Source organism: Hylobates moloch, unplaced genomic scaffold, assembly GCF_009828535.3.
Source record: "Hylobates moloch isolate HMO894 unplaced genomic scaffold, HMol_V3 SCAFFOLD_18, whole genome shotgun sequence".
Classification (NCBI taxonomy): domain Eukaryota; kingdom Metazoa; phylum Chordata; class Mammalia; order Primates; family Hylobatidae; genus Hylobates; species Hylobates moloch.
In genome coordinates this window covers 56,211,884-56,224,588 of record NW_026652293.1, presented here as the reverse complement: position 1 = coordinate 56,224,588, position 12,705 = coordinate 56,211,884, and the positions used below count along the sequence as shown (strand labels likewise).

The window sequence follows — 12,705 nt, the reverse complement described above, 5'->3', positions numbered from 1 at the left end:
CCCAGTCTTTCCACCCCTGGGTATTTATTCCAGAGAAATAAAAGTATTTGTCCACACTAAGACTTGTACACACAAATGTTCATAGTAGCTCCATTTGTAATAGTTAAGAACCCCAGATGCCCATCATCAAGTAAATAGATCATAAATTTTAGAACACTACTGGGCAATAATAAGGAACGATCAATATCAGCAACAGGGAGGTTGAGTGAAATAAACCAGACAAAAACAATACATACTACATAATTCCATTTATGTAAAATACTAGAAAATTCAAACTAATTTATAACAACAGAACACAGATCAGCTGCTGCCTGGTGAAGGGGCAAGGAGGCAAGATAAGGAAGAGATGGACGCAAAGAAATTTGGGTGTCCTTCCCCTCTTGATCATGGTGATGGCTTCAGGTGCATATGCATGTGTCGAAACTCATAAAACTGTACAATTTAAATACTTAAATATCCTTTATACTGAAGTAGACTTGTCAAAAAAACTTATGTAGAGAAAATTTGTAAGTTAGACAGAAAGAGATAAAATTCAACTATCCTTAAAGGTAACTTAAGAGTTACAAACCAAGTAAATCCTGGTAAAGGTCTTAGTAAAAATAAAAACACTATGATTGGTCACAATACAGTGAGTCAGAAAAATGATAACAAACATACATTTCTTTATTCTATCAGGTCAGCCTGCAAAATCTCATTTCCTGCTAGGCGTCATGACGTCTCTTTCGTTTCTTCCCTCTTCTGCGAGTTCTCGCTTTTTGTGTGTGTTTGGCCAGTGTCTAGAAGATGGATACGCCTTTATGCCTGTGCCCAAGGAGCCCTAAATTTGGCTCCATCCCCAAGGGTAGAGGATGACTCTGAATCCTCATCCATATTCTTCAGAGTGGGAACTCCTAAAAGATAAACAAGCCTCTCTTGCTAATACCAGTTACTTCTCTCAGTAAGAATAAGGGGGTGGGGCATCAGAGAACCCTGTCCTGCCACACAATAAATGCTCAGATGTGTTTTACTACAAATTCTAAGCACTAACAAGTTAAAAGAAGGAGGAAAGTAAGTGATGGTGGTGGAATCTGAACTGAGCTTTAGTGAATACATAGAATTTAGATTCTAAACAGAGAGGATAGGGCAAATGCAGAAAACAAGATAGGAAAAGACACATCAGTAGCAGAAAGCAATTTGTTTAAAGGACGGTACGGAGACCTAAGCTTCCTAGAGTGAAAGAGTTCTATTAGAAAAGTGGCAGACAAGCTGGGTGTGGTGGCTAATGCCTGTAATCCCAACACTTTGGGAGGCCGAGGCGGGTGGATCACCTGAGATCAGGAGTTCGAGACCAGCCTGACCAACATGGTGAAACCAAGTCTCCACCAAAAATACAAAAAATTAGCCCAGGTGGCGGCTGAGGCAGGAGAATCACTTGAACCTAGGAGAAAGAGGTTACAGTGAGCCGAGATTATGCCACTATATTCCAGCCTGGGTGACACAGTGAGGCTCCATCTCAAAAAAAAAAAAAAAGAAAAGAAAAGAAAAAAGCAGAGTGGAGACAAGTTTGGGTGGCTAGGATGGGTCAGATTATTGAGAGCTCTTGAAAATCAAGCATGAGGATTTAGATTTAATAGAATAAAATACAGAAAGCTATCAGATTTTAAGTAAAGGGAGCATATAACTGCAGGGGAATTTATGCAAGTATCTTGTTCTGAAAGCCAGTAAGAACAGAAGTTTGTGTTGGGTATGGTTAATAGGGAAAAATCCCTCCTAACAACTAAAAAGTCATGTCAAAGGGTATGATCTATTGGGAATGAGTCATCTATAATGTACAGTCTATCAGCATGTACTATTTGTCTAGTCATGGCAATATTATTCCAATTTCTATTGTACAAAGAAAGAAACTCAAACATCTCAAATTGCTACTAATATACAGACATATATGCAAGTTCCTGTTTCCGGTTCCACCTAATTTACCTTGGCACCATTTCCACAGAAGTCAAATATTTGGTGCTTTGAAACAAATGTAGAACAGATTCCAGGGTGTGGCCTGTACAACTCAATTTTCACAGTTTGGCTTTTCCGTGTAATTTTCAGATATAAATTACTTCCCTACCAGGGCAACAGTGGAGGCAGGGAATAGAGTCAAAAGCATTGGCTAGGAATCAGAAGTCTAATTGTGTGACTATAGGCAAGCCATTAGCTTTTCTGAGTCTCAGATCTCTCTTCTAGAAAATTGGGGCTAAAGTCAAAACTTTATAGTGTTTCTTTGAGAAGGCAATCAGATACTATATAAAAAGATTGTCCACTTATGTTATATAAATAATTAAATAGCAAAACTGCAAGCTGCTACAGTCAAGAGATGTTTGATGATGCAAGAAGAATTGTTTGATGGCAAACCACTTCTACACAAAGGAGACATTTTTAGATAGTACCTTCACTGGAAACTGTTTTCTTCTTACTAAAAGTCAGCAAGACTGGAACAGCCTCCCAAGCTGTGGTTGGAAGATTGAAAGCGCCTTCTAGAGGAGACACTGAGAACTGGGAAGGAGAAAATAGATTTCTAAGAATATCATACAATCACAGCTGATTTGTTATAGATCATACATTGAGACAAACCTCCTGAATCTTCAGCGTTTTAATTGATACATGTAGTATAAAATTAGAAACAGGAACATAAGTACCATTATGAAAACTATACTCAAGTGTGGATACTGATCAACTGACACAGAAAAAATAAGAGTACTCTGTAATTGATATGGAAGTTCACTGCTATCTAAATCCATGCGGAATGTGAAATGGTGTGGAATACATAAGAGGATCAGTGAATGACATCCAACCAGAATGATTAAATACAGCATCTAAACATGACCTGCTTTCGCTTATTTCTTACTGATTCCCTAGAACAATGCTGTCCAATAGAAATGTGTTAGCTACATATGCAATTTGAATTTTCTAGAAGTCACATTTTAAAAAGTAAAACAAAATAGGTGATCTTAATTTTAATAATATGTTCTATTTAACCAAATCTATGCAAATTATCATTTCAACTCATTATCAATATAAAAATTATGAGATATTTTACAGTCTTTATTTCACATGGAGTCTTTGAAATCTGAAGTGTATTTTACATTTACTGCACATTTCAATGCAGACTAGGAACATTTAAAGACAGCCACAGCTCTAGAAAGTAGGGATTGGAAATTAACAACAGATTCATACTATATATTTGTACCTTATTTTCTATACACTATTTTTAAAGAAAAGCAAAGCTTCAATTTGCATTTAGTATTTAAACTATTTCTGGCCAAGCTCTCTTGGAACTTCTGCAGAAGAGAGAAAGAATGATGATGGCTATCTGAAAAACCTTAGTTTTTTGTTTGCAATCAGAGGTTGAGATATTTTTTGGGACATCTGAGAATTTTATCATCATTTCAGATGAATGTGAAGTCTTCAATTAAAAAGTATAAGCTAGAAGCCATCATTAAGCTCCTATACGAGTCATGCTTTTATCACTTCTCATAATTATCTTGAATACATTTACTATTCATGACACACAAAATAATTAAACATTGCATTTAAATGGATAAGAAAATAATGTGACTTCAGGAAAGCCCTTATCCCTTTAGACAGAACTGTAGGAAAACACAGTTGCAGTTAGGTAAAGGACCAGAGCATGTTATTTGTGCAAATGTGTAACATCCATGCCCTGGTCATGAACTTTTCGTAGCATCCCTAGTCATGGTAGCAAAATAAAAATTGCTCCCATGCATTTCCAAACCCCTCTTGGTGGGAATGATACCACCCTCCCAGTATGAGATGCACTGCTTGAGACTTTTGTTAAAATTTGATCAGTTAACAAAGCACCTGTGGTTGTAAATATTCCGTTTTCTGTAGTTTCCCTTACCAGCAAAAAGGAAAATATTATAACATCAAAGTAAAAACAAAAACAATAAAACCCAAAGAAACTCAAAAGTCTTTCTAGATTCAAGTGACTTTGCTTCACATTTTTTTTTCATTTAAAGCTAACATCACCTTAAAGGATGTCTCACACTTCTGAATTTATATTTCCTGACCTCCAAAAGGGATCCTATCTATTATTAAAAAGTCAAAAAATAACAGATGCTGGTGAGGTTGCAGAGAAAAGGGAATACTTATACAATGGTAGGGTAGATAAGAAAATGGAGTACTGTGGAAGACCATGGAATACTATGCAGCCATAAGAAAGAATGAGATCATGTTCTTTGCAGCAACATGGATACAGCTGGAGGCCATTACCCTAAGCGTTAGTAACTAATGCAGAACCAAAAAACCAATTACCATATGTTCTTACTCATAAATGGCAGCTAAACATTGAGTACACATGGACACAAATAAAGAACACCAGGGGCTACTTGAGGGTGGAGGGTGGAAGTAGAAGGAGGATTGAAAAATTACATGTCAGGTACTATGCTTATTTATTAGTTGGGTGTTGAAATAATCGGTGCACCAAACCCCTGGGACACACAATTTACCTATATAACAAACCTGCGCATGTACCCACTGAAACGAAAATAAAAGTTAAAAAAAGAACACAAAAGGGGTCTTATATTGTTCTACTTCCATATTCACACATTATTCCCTCTTCTGCACTATCTTACCTCGAATTTACATCTTAATGAGTTCTATTGTTTGTGTGTGTGTGTGCGTTAATAGTTGAACCATGGATACAATTTGACCTATTTGGAATGGATGTGAAGGACTTTTTCTTTATTTGAATTAAAGCACATGTTTCTCAATTAGGACCTAGGGAATATAGGTTGAGATGTAGTACATAGTCGTTAGAATGACAATTGAAATTGAAATTAAATAAGTATGTATCAATTCATGACGGTTGATCTCATTTACCCCATTATAATCAGTGCCCTTCACTACAGAACAGCAAACTCACTCCTAGCATTGACGTCTACTAACTGTATGTTAGAGATTGCAGAAGAAGCAATGTAGAGTTAATGACTATCATAATGACTGAGATGCATGATGACATCAGTAATTTTTTTAGTAGATCTCTTTTTGGACACAAAAATCACCACCAATATGACTACGTATCTTTAAAATTATATTTATGTGTATATATATACATATTTAGGTATACAGCACAACCAAACCTCTATTGTGAGCATAAACATTTATAGGTACTCCAGAGCAATGGTTAGCAAACTATGGCCCACGAGCTAAATCCAGCCTCACATCTGTTTTTGTAAATAAAGTTTCAATAGAACACAGACATGCTCATTCATTTACATATTGTCTGTGGCTATTTTAATGCTATATAACAGCAGAGTGGTTACGACAAAGACTGTATGACATGTAAATGTAAAATATTTACTCTCTGTCTCTACAGAAAATGTTTGCTGACTCCTGATATAGATCGTAAATGAAATGTCAGCAGAATACATGTGCATTTTTTCTTTTTTTATTGCTAGAATGGGTTGTATGAAATGGGATCAAGGAGGTGCTAATTGTTGGGACCAATGTCTCCTCCATACAGAGCTAGAAATCTTGGCATGGTGTCATGTCAAAGGTGAAAAACAACGAATGAAGTTCATTTTGTTGAGGTTTAAGAAATGTCTTTGAAGTTCATTTTGTTGAGGTTTAAGAAATGTCTTTTCTAGGACATTTTGAGGTGTATCTAATCTTTGGGTTGTAGAAAATGACAACAGTTTTCAAAATAGTTGGAAAGAATGTTTTAATCTGTTATGTTCACTAGTATTTTATAATAATTTCAGAACTATCATCTAATATATTAAAGTATCATAAAAGACTGTATATTGAATTGCAGTAAAAAGTTTTGAGTCCATCTATTAACGTTTATTTTTCTAGTTATTGTGGATTTCATGCTCATAAAACTATTGGTAAAACATATGATCATTTAAGTCATATTGCCTCACAAATTTTGGCCATCTTATTTTTCATAGACCCATGCTGGGTTTACTCCTTCAGCTGATTTTGGTTTCCATGGACATTAAAAGAGACGCTACAAAGTTTCTCTATAATTTGCCCTGTTTAATGAGTGTCTCCATCATGAATGATGGAAAAGTGTATAAGGACATTAGTACGTTCACTTTGAACCATGACTGAGTTACCTGGTACTGGACTTGCCTTCCTGTCATAAAAGAGTAAGAAACTAGAAAAACTACTTAAAGCAACTGTTTTCAGGCATTGATAAACAGGCAGCACATGACTGATCCATGAGAGCAAAACACACAGGTGAACTCCATAATCAGGAAGGAGAAACTTAAGTAAAGTGGTGGCCTTGCTGAGTTGAGGAGGAAATTATCAGAGTTCAAGGTGGTTGGAATGGCTGAAATTTTGTAGGCTAGAATATCTGAGCTCTGTGTGTGTGTGTGTATGTGTGTGTGTGCGTGTGTGTGTGTCTGTGTGTGTGTGAGAGAGAGAGAGACCGAGAGACAGAGAGAGAGGAGAGCGAAAGAGACAGAGGAGAAAGTGGGGTGGTGGGGGGAAGCGAGAGAGAGAGAGAGAGAAGGGGGTAATACTAATACTAAAAGCCTGTATGGAAATTCGCTGAGGATACAGATGTGCCAAGCGAGACCTTGCAAGACTTAGCAGAGCTTGCCTGCTATAGGGGGAAGGCTGAAGAGTGATACTAAAGGTCATGCAGTGCTGGAAGACATTAGATTTCCAGCCCAGCAGTGCAGCAACTTCCCTGGTAACTTGAGCACTTAATTGAGAATCCAGAACCAAGTCTTAGGAGAAAGAATCACACAAAAGAGTAGGGAGAATATGCTAGGACTAAATTTAAAACCAAATAAGACTCATACTGAAAATGAATAGTACCAAATTTGACATGATCCAAAGAATCCACCGCTAATTAAGCTGCATGCCACACAAAACATAATATCGTTTAAACAAGCCAACATAATCCAGATTCCCTATAATTGTCACCTACAAATGTCCAGCATACAATTAAATTTTATCAGATATCCAGAGACAGATGTGAATCATAAGAGAAAAGGCAGTCTATTAAAAAAAAGGTCTGTGAGATGATCCAGATGTTGGGATTAGCAGAAAAGAAATTTAACCTAGCTTTTATAAATACTTTCAAGGACTTAAAGGAATAGAGTCATAATAAATAGGGGATATCAGCATATAAATGAAAAGCTTTTTTTAGAAAGATGTATTTCAAGAACTAAGAAGTATAGAATTTGAATTTAAAAATTCACAATATGGGCTTATCAGTAGATTGGACACTGTAAAAACAACAAAAAGTTAACTCGATGATATAAAAGTATTCAGTCTAAAGCTCAGGAAAAAAAAATGTATCGAGTCTTGGTACATATCAATATGCAGTGGTCTTACATACATATAACTGGAGTCCCAGAAGGGGAGCAGAAGCATAATTGCACAGAAAAAAAATATTTAAGACAATAATGGCTGAAAATATCCCAAATTATCATAAGAGAAATGGACAAATCTAGGAAACTCAGTGAATACCAAATAGGCTAATTACAGAGAAAAACCACACCTAGACACGTTATGGTCAAACTGCAAATAACCAAGTATTGGGAAAGAAAAGTTTTGCAGGCAGTCCAAGAAACATAATACATTACACATGGACAAAAATAAAGTGATAGCTGACCTCTCATCAAAAACAAGAAGTTAAAATCATCAGAGGGCTTAAAGTGCTGATGGACAAAAACTGCCAATCCAGAATCCTATATCTAAAAAAAAGTCCTTCAAAACTGAAGGCCAAATAGACATTTTCAGATAAATAAAAACAGAAAATTCTACACTAATAGACCTCCACTGTAAGCAATGCTAAAAAAATTCTTCAGGATGAAAGACGATGACATACCAGATGGAAACTGAAATCTGTAATGTTTTAGTTATTCTTTTGATGTAATATATTTAGTAATTTAAAATAATAATCATTTATTATTTCTCCCTATTCTATAGCTTTGCTTACCTGGATGATTCTCCTGCTCTGGATATTATTGGCTGGGGTCACTCAGGTGGCTGCATTCAGCTGGATGCTTAGCCAGCGCTGGAACTTCCAAACTAGCTTCATTCACATGTCTGGTAGTTCAGCTGTGTGGCTGAAATGGTTGGGATGGTTGGCCGAAATGTTTTTCATTCTTTAGTAATCTACCCTAAACTTATTTATTTGTTGGCCAGATTTCTAGAGGATAAAAGTAAAGTTGTATGGCTTCTTAGGGGCTAGGCCTAGAATTGGTATGACATTATTTTCACCATGTTTTGTTCATCAAAGTTAAAAGACCAGCTCAGATTCAAGGGGTGGGAACACAGACTTTATTTCTTATTTCTTTCTTTCTTTCTTTTTTTTTTTTTGAGACAGAGTCTTGCTCTGTCACCCAGGCTGGAGTGCAATGGCGCGATCTCGGTTCACTGCAACCTCCACTTCTCAAGTTCAATTGATTCTCCTGCCTCAGCCTCCTGAGTAGCTGGGATTACAGGTATGTGCTACCACGCCCAGCTAAATTTTTTTTTATTTTTAGTAGAGACAGGGTTTCACCATGTTGTCCAGGCTGGTCTTGAACTCCTGACCTTGTGATCCACCCGCCTTGACCTCCCAAAGTGCTGGGATTACAGACGTAAGCCACCATGCCTGGCCGATTCTATTTCTTAAAGGGAGAAGCAACATGCACATACAAGAATCTGAATACTTTTTGACAGCCATTTTTAAAGATAATTCACCACAAACAGGAAGGAATGAAAAGAACTGGAAATAGCAAACTGTAGGTAAATACATAAAAGGTAATATATAATTTTCTTCTCTTAATTTCTTTGAAATACATATGACTAAGGCAAAAATAACAACGTGCATAGATGTGATATATGTGACAACAAAGCACAAAGGACTTGGGGAGGTGGTAAGTAGAACTTTACTATTGCAAGCCTCTTTTATTTTACATGAAGTATCATAATTTTAACTCTAAGGCTGTGATAAGTTAAGAATGTATATCATAATTCTCACAAACACTGTAAAGCAATAATGCAGAAAGATACAGTTAAAGCCAACAGAGGAATTAAGACGAAATACAAAAACATTAACTAACCCAAAAGAAAGCAGGAAGTGAAGAACAAAGGAACACAAAACTAAATGGGACAAATCGAAAACAAATAGCAAAATGATAGACTTAAACTCAACTATCTGTTGTCTATAAGAGAAGCACATTAAATTAAAAAACACAGGTTAAAAGTAAAAAGATGGATAAAGACATACCAGCAAACAGTAAGCTAGGAAGGCTACAGTGGCTATACTAATACTGGATGAATCAGACTTCCAGATAAGGAGTATTATCAGTGATAAAGACATTTCATAATGATAAAATGGTGAATTCATCAGGAAGACACAAGAACCATAAATGTTTATATGCCCAATAACGGAGCTTCAAAAATGCAAAAGAAAAGCTGAGAAAACTAAAGAAAGTGGCAAATTCACAGCCATAGTTTAAGTTTTACACTCTAATCTCAATAATTAATAGTAACACTACACACAAAACAATCAATACAATATAGAAGAGCTGAAGAAAACTATTAACCACCTTAATCACGTCGACATTGATGAACACAATGCTCAATAACTACAGAATACAATTCTTATCTAGTGCTCACAGAACATTAACCAAGATAGGCCGGGCGTGGTGGCTCACGCCTGTAATCCCAGCACTTTGGGAGGCCAAGGCGGGCAGATCACGAGGTCAGGAGATCGAGACCATCCTGGTTAACACGGAGAAACCCCATCTCTACCAAAAATACAAAAAATTAGCCAGGCGTGGTGGCGGGCGCCTGTAGTCCCAGCTACTGGGGAGGCTGAGGCAGGAGAATGGCGTGAACCCGGGAGGTGGAGCTTGCAGTGAGCCGAGATTGCACCACTGCACTCCAGCCTGGGTGACAGAGCGAGACTCTGTCTCAGAAAAAAAAAAAAAAAAAAAGAACATTAACCAAGATAGACTATATTCTGGGCACAGTAAGTCTCAAAAAAACTTTAAAGTATCAAAATTTCAGAGTTTGTTTTCTAACCATGGCAGAAATAAACTGGTAATTTCCAACAAGACTAGTCATAAAAAAGAAGATGCAAATGATCAATGTTTGTGTTTCATTTATCTATTCCTATGTAAGAAATCACTGCAAACTTCAGTGGCTTAAAATAACAACCATTTTATTGCTCACGATTTTGTGAGTTGGGAATTTGTGTAGGACTCACTGAGAACAGCTCAAGTCTGCTCCATGTGTTGTCAACTGGTCTCACTCAGGTAGTTGCATTCAGCAAGTGCCTGATTTAGGATACACAGTCTGAGATGAATTTCTTCACGTGTCCGAAACCAAGATGCTGACTGTTGTTTCCATGTGGCCTCTCTTTCCATATGGTCTGTCATACTCCAAGGGCTCTTTCTTCATGTGGCCACTGTCTCCAGCAGGATAGGCTGGTCTTCTTTTTGTACCTGCTCAGAGTACTGAAACATGAAAAGAAAAAAAAAAGAAAAAGGAAGAGAAAGCTGTGTCTTTGAGGATACAGTCCCTGGGGTGGAATTCTAGCCCATTTATTTTGGTTTTCTCTATATTATTATCTGAGATGTTTTTGTTTTTATGCTTTCATGCCACATTCCTTTTTTATTTTCGTTAGCTGTGATATAGGATAGTCTATTTATGATGAGGTCTCTTCGACTGTTTGGCTGTGTGAAGTTTAATCTTTAATAGATTGCACAGGAAGCGTTCATGGAAATAATATTCCTTAAATGACAGTTTGCAACTTTAAAAACAACATAATTCATCACTATATTAAGTTGCTCTTTAGCACAAAGCAATTTTAAGAACATCTTTTTCTTAGGACATGTTTTCTTACAGATTGAAATCTAGAAAAGTCCTTTGCATGCTTTATGTTTTCATATTTGTCATGCCTTTTTTTTGAGACATGGTCTTGCTATGTTGCCCAGGATGGAATCGAACTTTTGAACTTTTGAGCTCAGCGATCTTCCTGCCTCAGCCTCTGGAGTAGCTGGGACTACAGGTGCCTGCCATGGCAACCTTCCCTCCTTCCTTCTTGTTTATACTATTGGATGTTATCTAGTTGACTTTTTTTTTTTATGTCTTCTCTCCAACACATTTTCTGTCAGAATTGCAGCATGGGAAAGAAAAAGTGTAGGTAGGGCACATTAAGTTATTCCCATTGTTTCCTACTGCTCCTTAGAGGTGTTTGAGAAATTCAAGGAAAATCAGAAAGCTCTTCCTCATTTTCGGGAGAACATAAACTTTTAGCCATGTAAAATCATTTCTGGGCTGGTTTTGGTGAATTTACACCTCAAGCCAATGGGAGAAAAGTAGCCAGACTAAGCCTCCAGACAAGAAGGTAATGATTATGTATGTTATTTTGTGTGTGCTCTCCTGGACTACGCATAATTTATGTTAGCCCTGCCTGAAGAGTTAGAGCACAAGCTTGAGTGAGGACTCAAGAACTAATGACAGAGAGAGCAGCAGAAAGAACTTTTCTTGCAAGTCCTTAACTACTGCATATTGTTTATGAAGACAACATAGAATCAACTATTTGTAGCATTTTAAGGAATCCATGTACAAATTTTTTTTTTTTTTGACAGGGTCTCATTCTGTCGCCCAGGCTGGAGTGCAGTAGCGTGATCACAGCTCACTGCAGCCTCTACCTCCCTGGGCTCAGGTGATCCTCCCACCTCATCCTTCCGAGTAGCTGGGACTAGAGGCATGCATCATCAACCCAGCTTATTTTTTTTATTTTATTTTTTTGTAGGGACGGGGTTTCATCATGTTGACTAGGCTGGTTTCGAACCCCTGAGCTCAAACTTTCCGCCTGCCTCGGCCTCCCAAAGTGCTGGGATTACAGGCATGAGCCACCGTGCCCGGCCTCAAACTCTTCTACTAGACCCTTTAACTTCCTCTCCGATACTCTGATTCTACTCAAATTTTTCACCTTCACAGAGGAAACTCAGTGATTCCTGGGGGAGCCTATGCTATATTTGTGCATCCTCATTTGTGGACAAAATTCTTTCTTGCTGTGACTTGAAAGCAGCCTCCCTTTACCTTTCACTTATGTAGTCCTAGTTCTGTGCTGCTAAGAAAAAGGGTCTGATCCTTCTTTCACGGATCAGCCCTCCAAATACTGGAGAAGCACACTGCGTTTCCATGGGCCTGCAGTCCTTTTCCGGGGTCATCTTCCCTAGAACCCCTCAACTGTCTCTCATTTCACACGGTTTAACCATCTTACCTTTGACCCGTATTTCATTTGTTTGTCTCAATGTCCCCCGTGAAAGTTGACCCAGACAGGTCCGCAGAACAACTTTTGCTGAGAAGGCAAAAGAAATTCTCGCCCAACTGTGGAGAAGGCAGTCGAACCAATTAAACCTAAAGCTAAAACTGTAATAGAAAAGAACTTTCAAGCTCGCGATGAAAAGGCTATGCATGAATTTATCTCGTCACAGCCACTAGCCACGCCTCCACTCGTGCAATGCGCCTGCGGGCCGCGCAGAAACCAACGGCCCATCGTAGAGAATTTCTCGGGTAAAGTGACATTCTACGCTTTTGAATGCTCCCTTCGCTCAGCCGCCAACCCCTCGCCCCAATTTCCATTTTAAATGAAAGTCTCCCACTTTCTAGCTGAGACAGACAAAAATAAAGTCGGGCAAAACGAATCGGAGAGAGGCAGTTTATTATCACTTCCTGGGTCACTTCCAGAAG

General features: G+C 37.7%; 1 long non-coding RNA gene across 2 annotated transcripts; it reads right to left on the bottom strand.

The window, feature by feature from the left end:
* Nucleotides 1-2,472: 2,472 nt before the first annotated feature.
* On the bottom strand, nucleotides 2,473-12,682 carry LOC116457614 (uncharacterized). 2 transcript variants are annotated; one of them, XR_009210819.1, is made up of 4 exons: nucleotides 12,236-12,662; nucleotides 10,208-10,457; nucleotides 7,946-8,075; nucleotides 2,473-2,520 (listed from the first exon to the last, which is right to left on the bottom strand). It is a non-coding gene; the product is annotated as an uncharacterized LOC116457614 (long non-coding RNA). The 2 variants fall into 2 exon arrangements; XR_004245055.2 differs by lacking the exons at nucleotides 2,473-2,520; nucleotides 7,946-8,075 and having other exon boundaries at nucleotides 10,153-10,457; nucleotides 12,236-12,682.
* Between the last annotated feature and the right edge of the window lie 23 nt (nucleotides 12,683-12,705).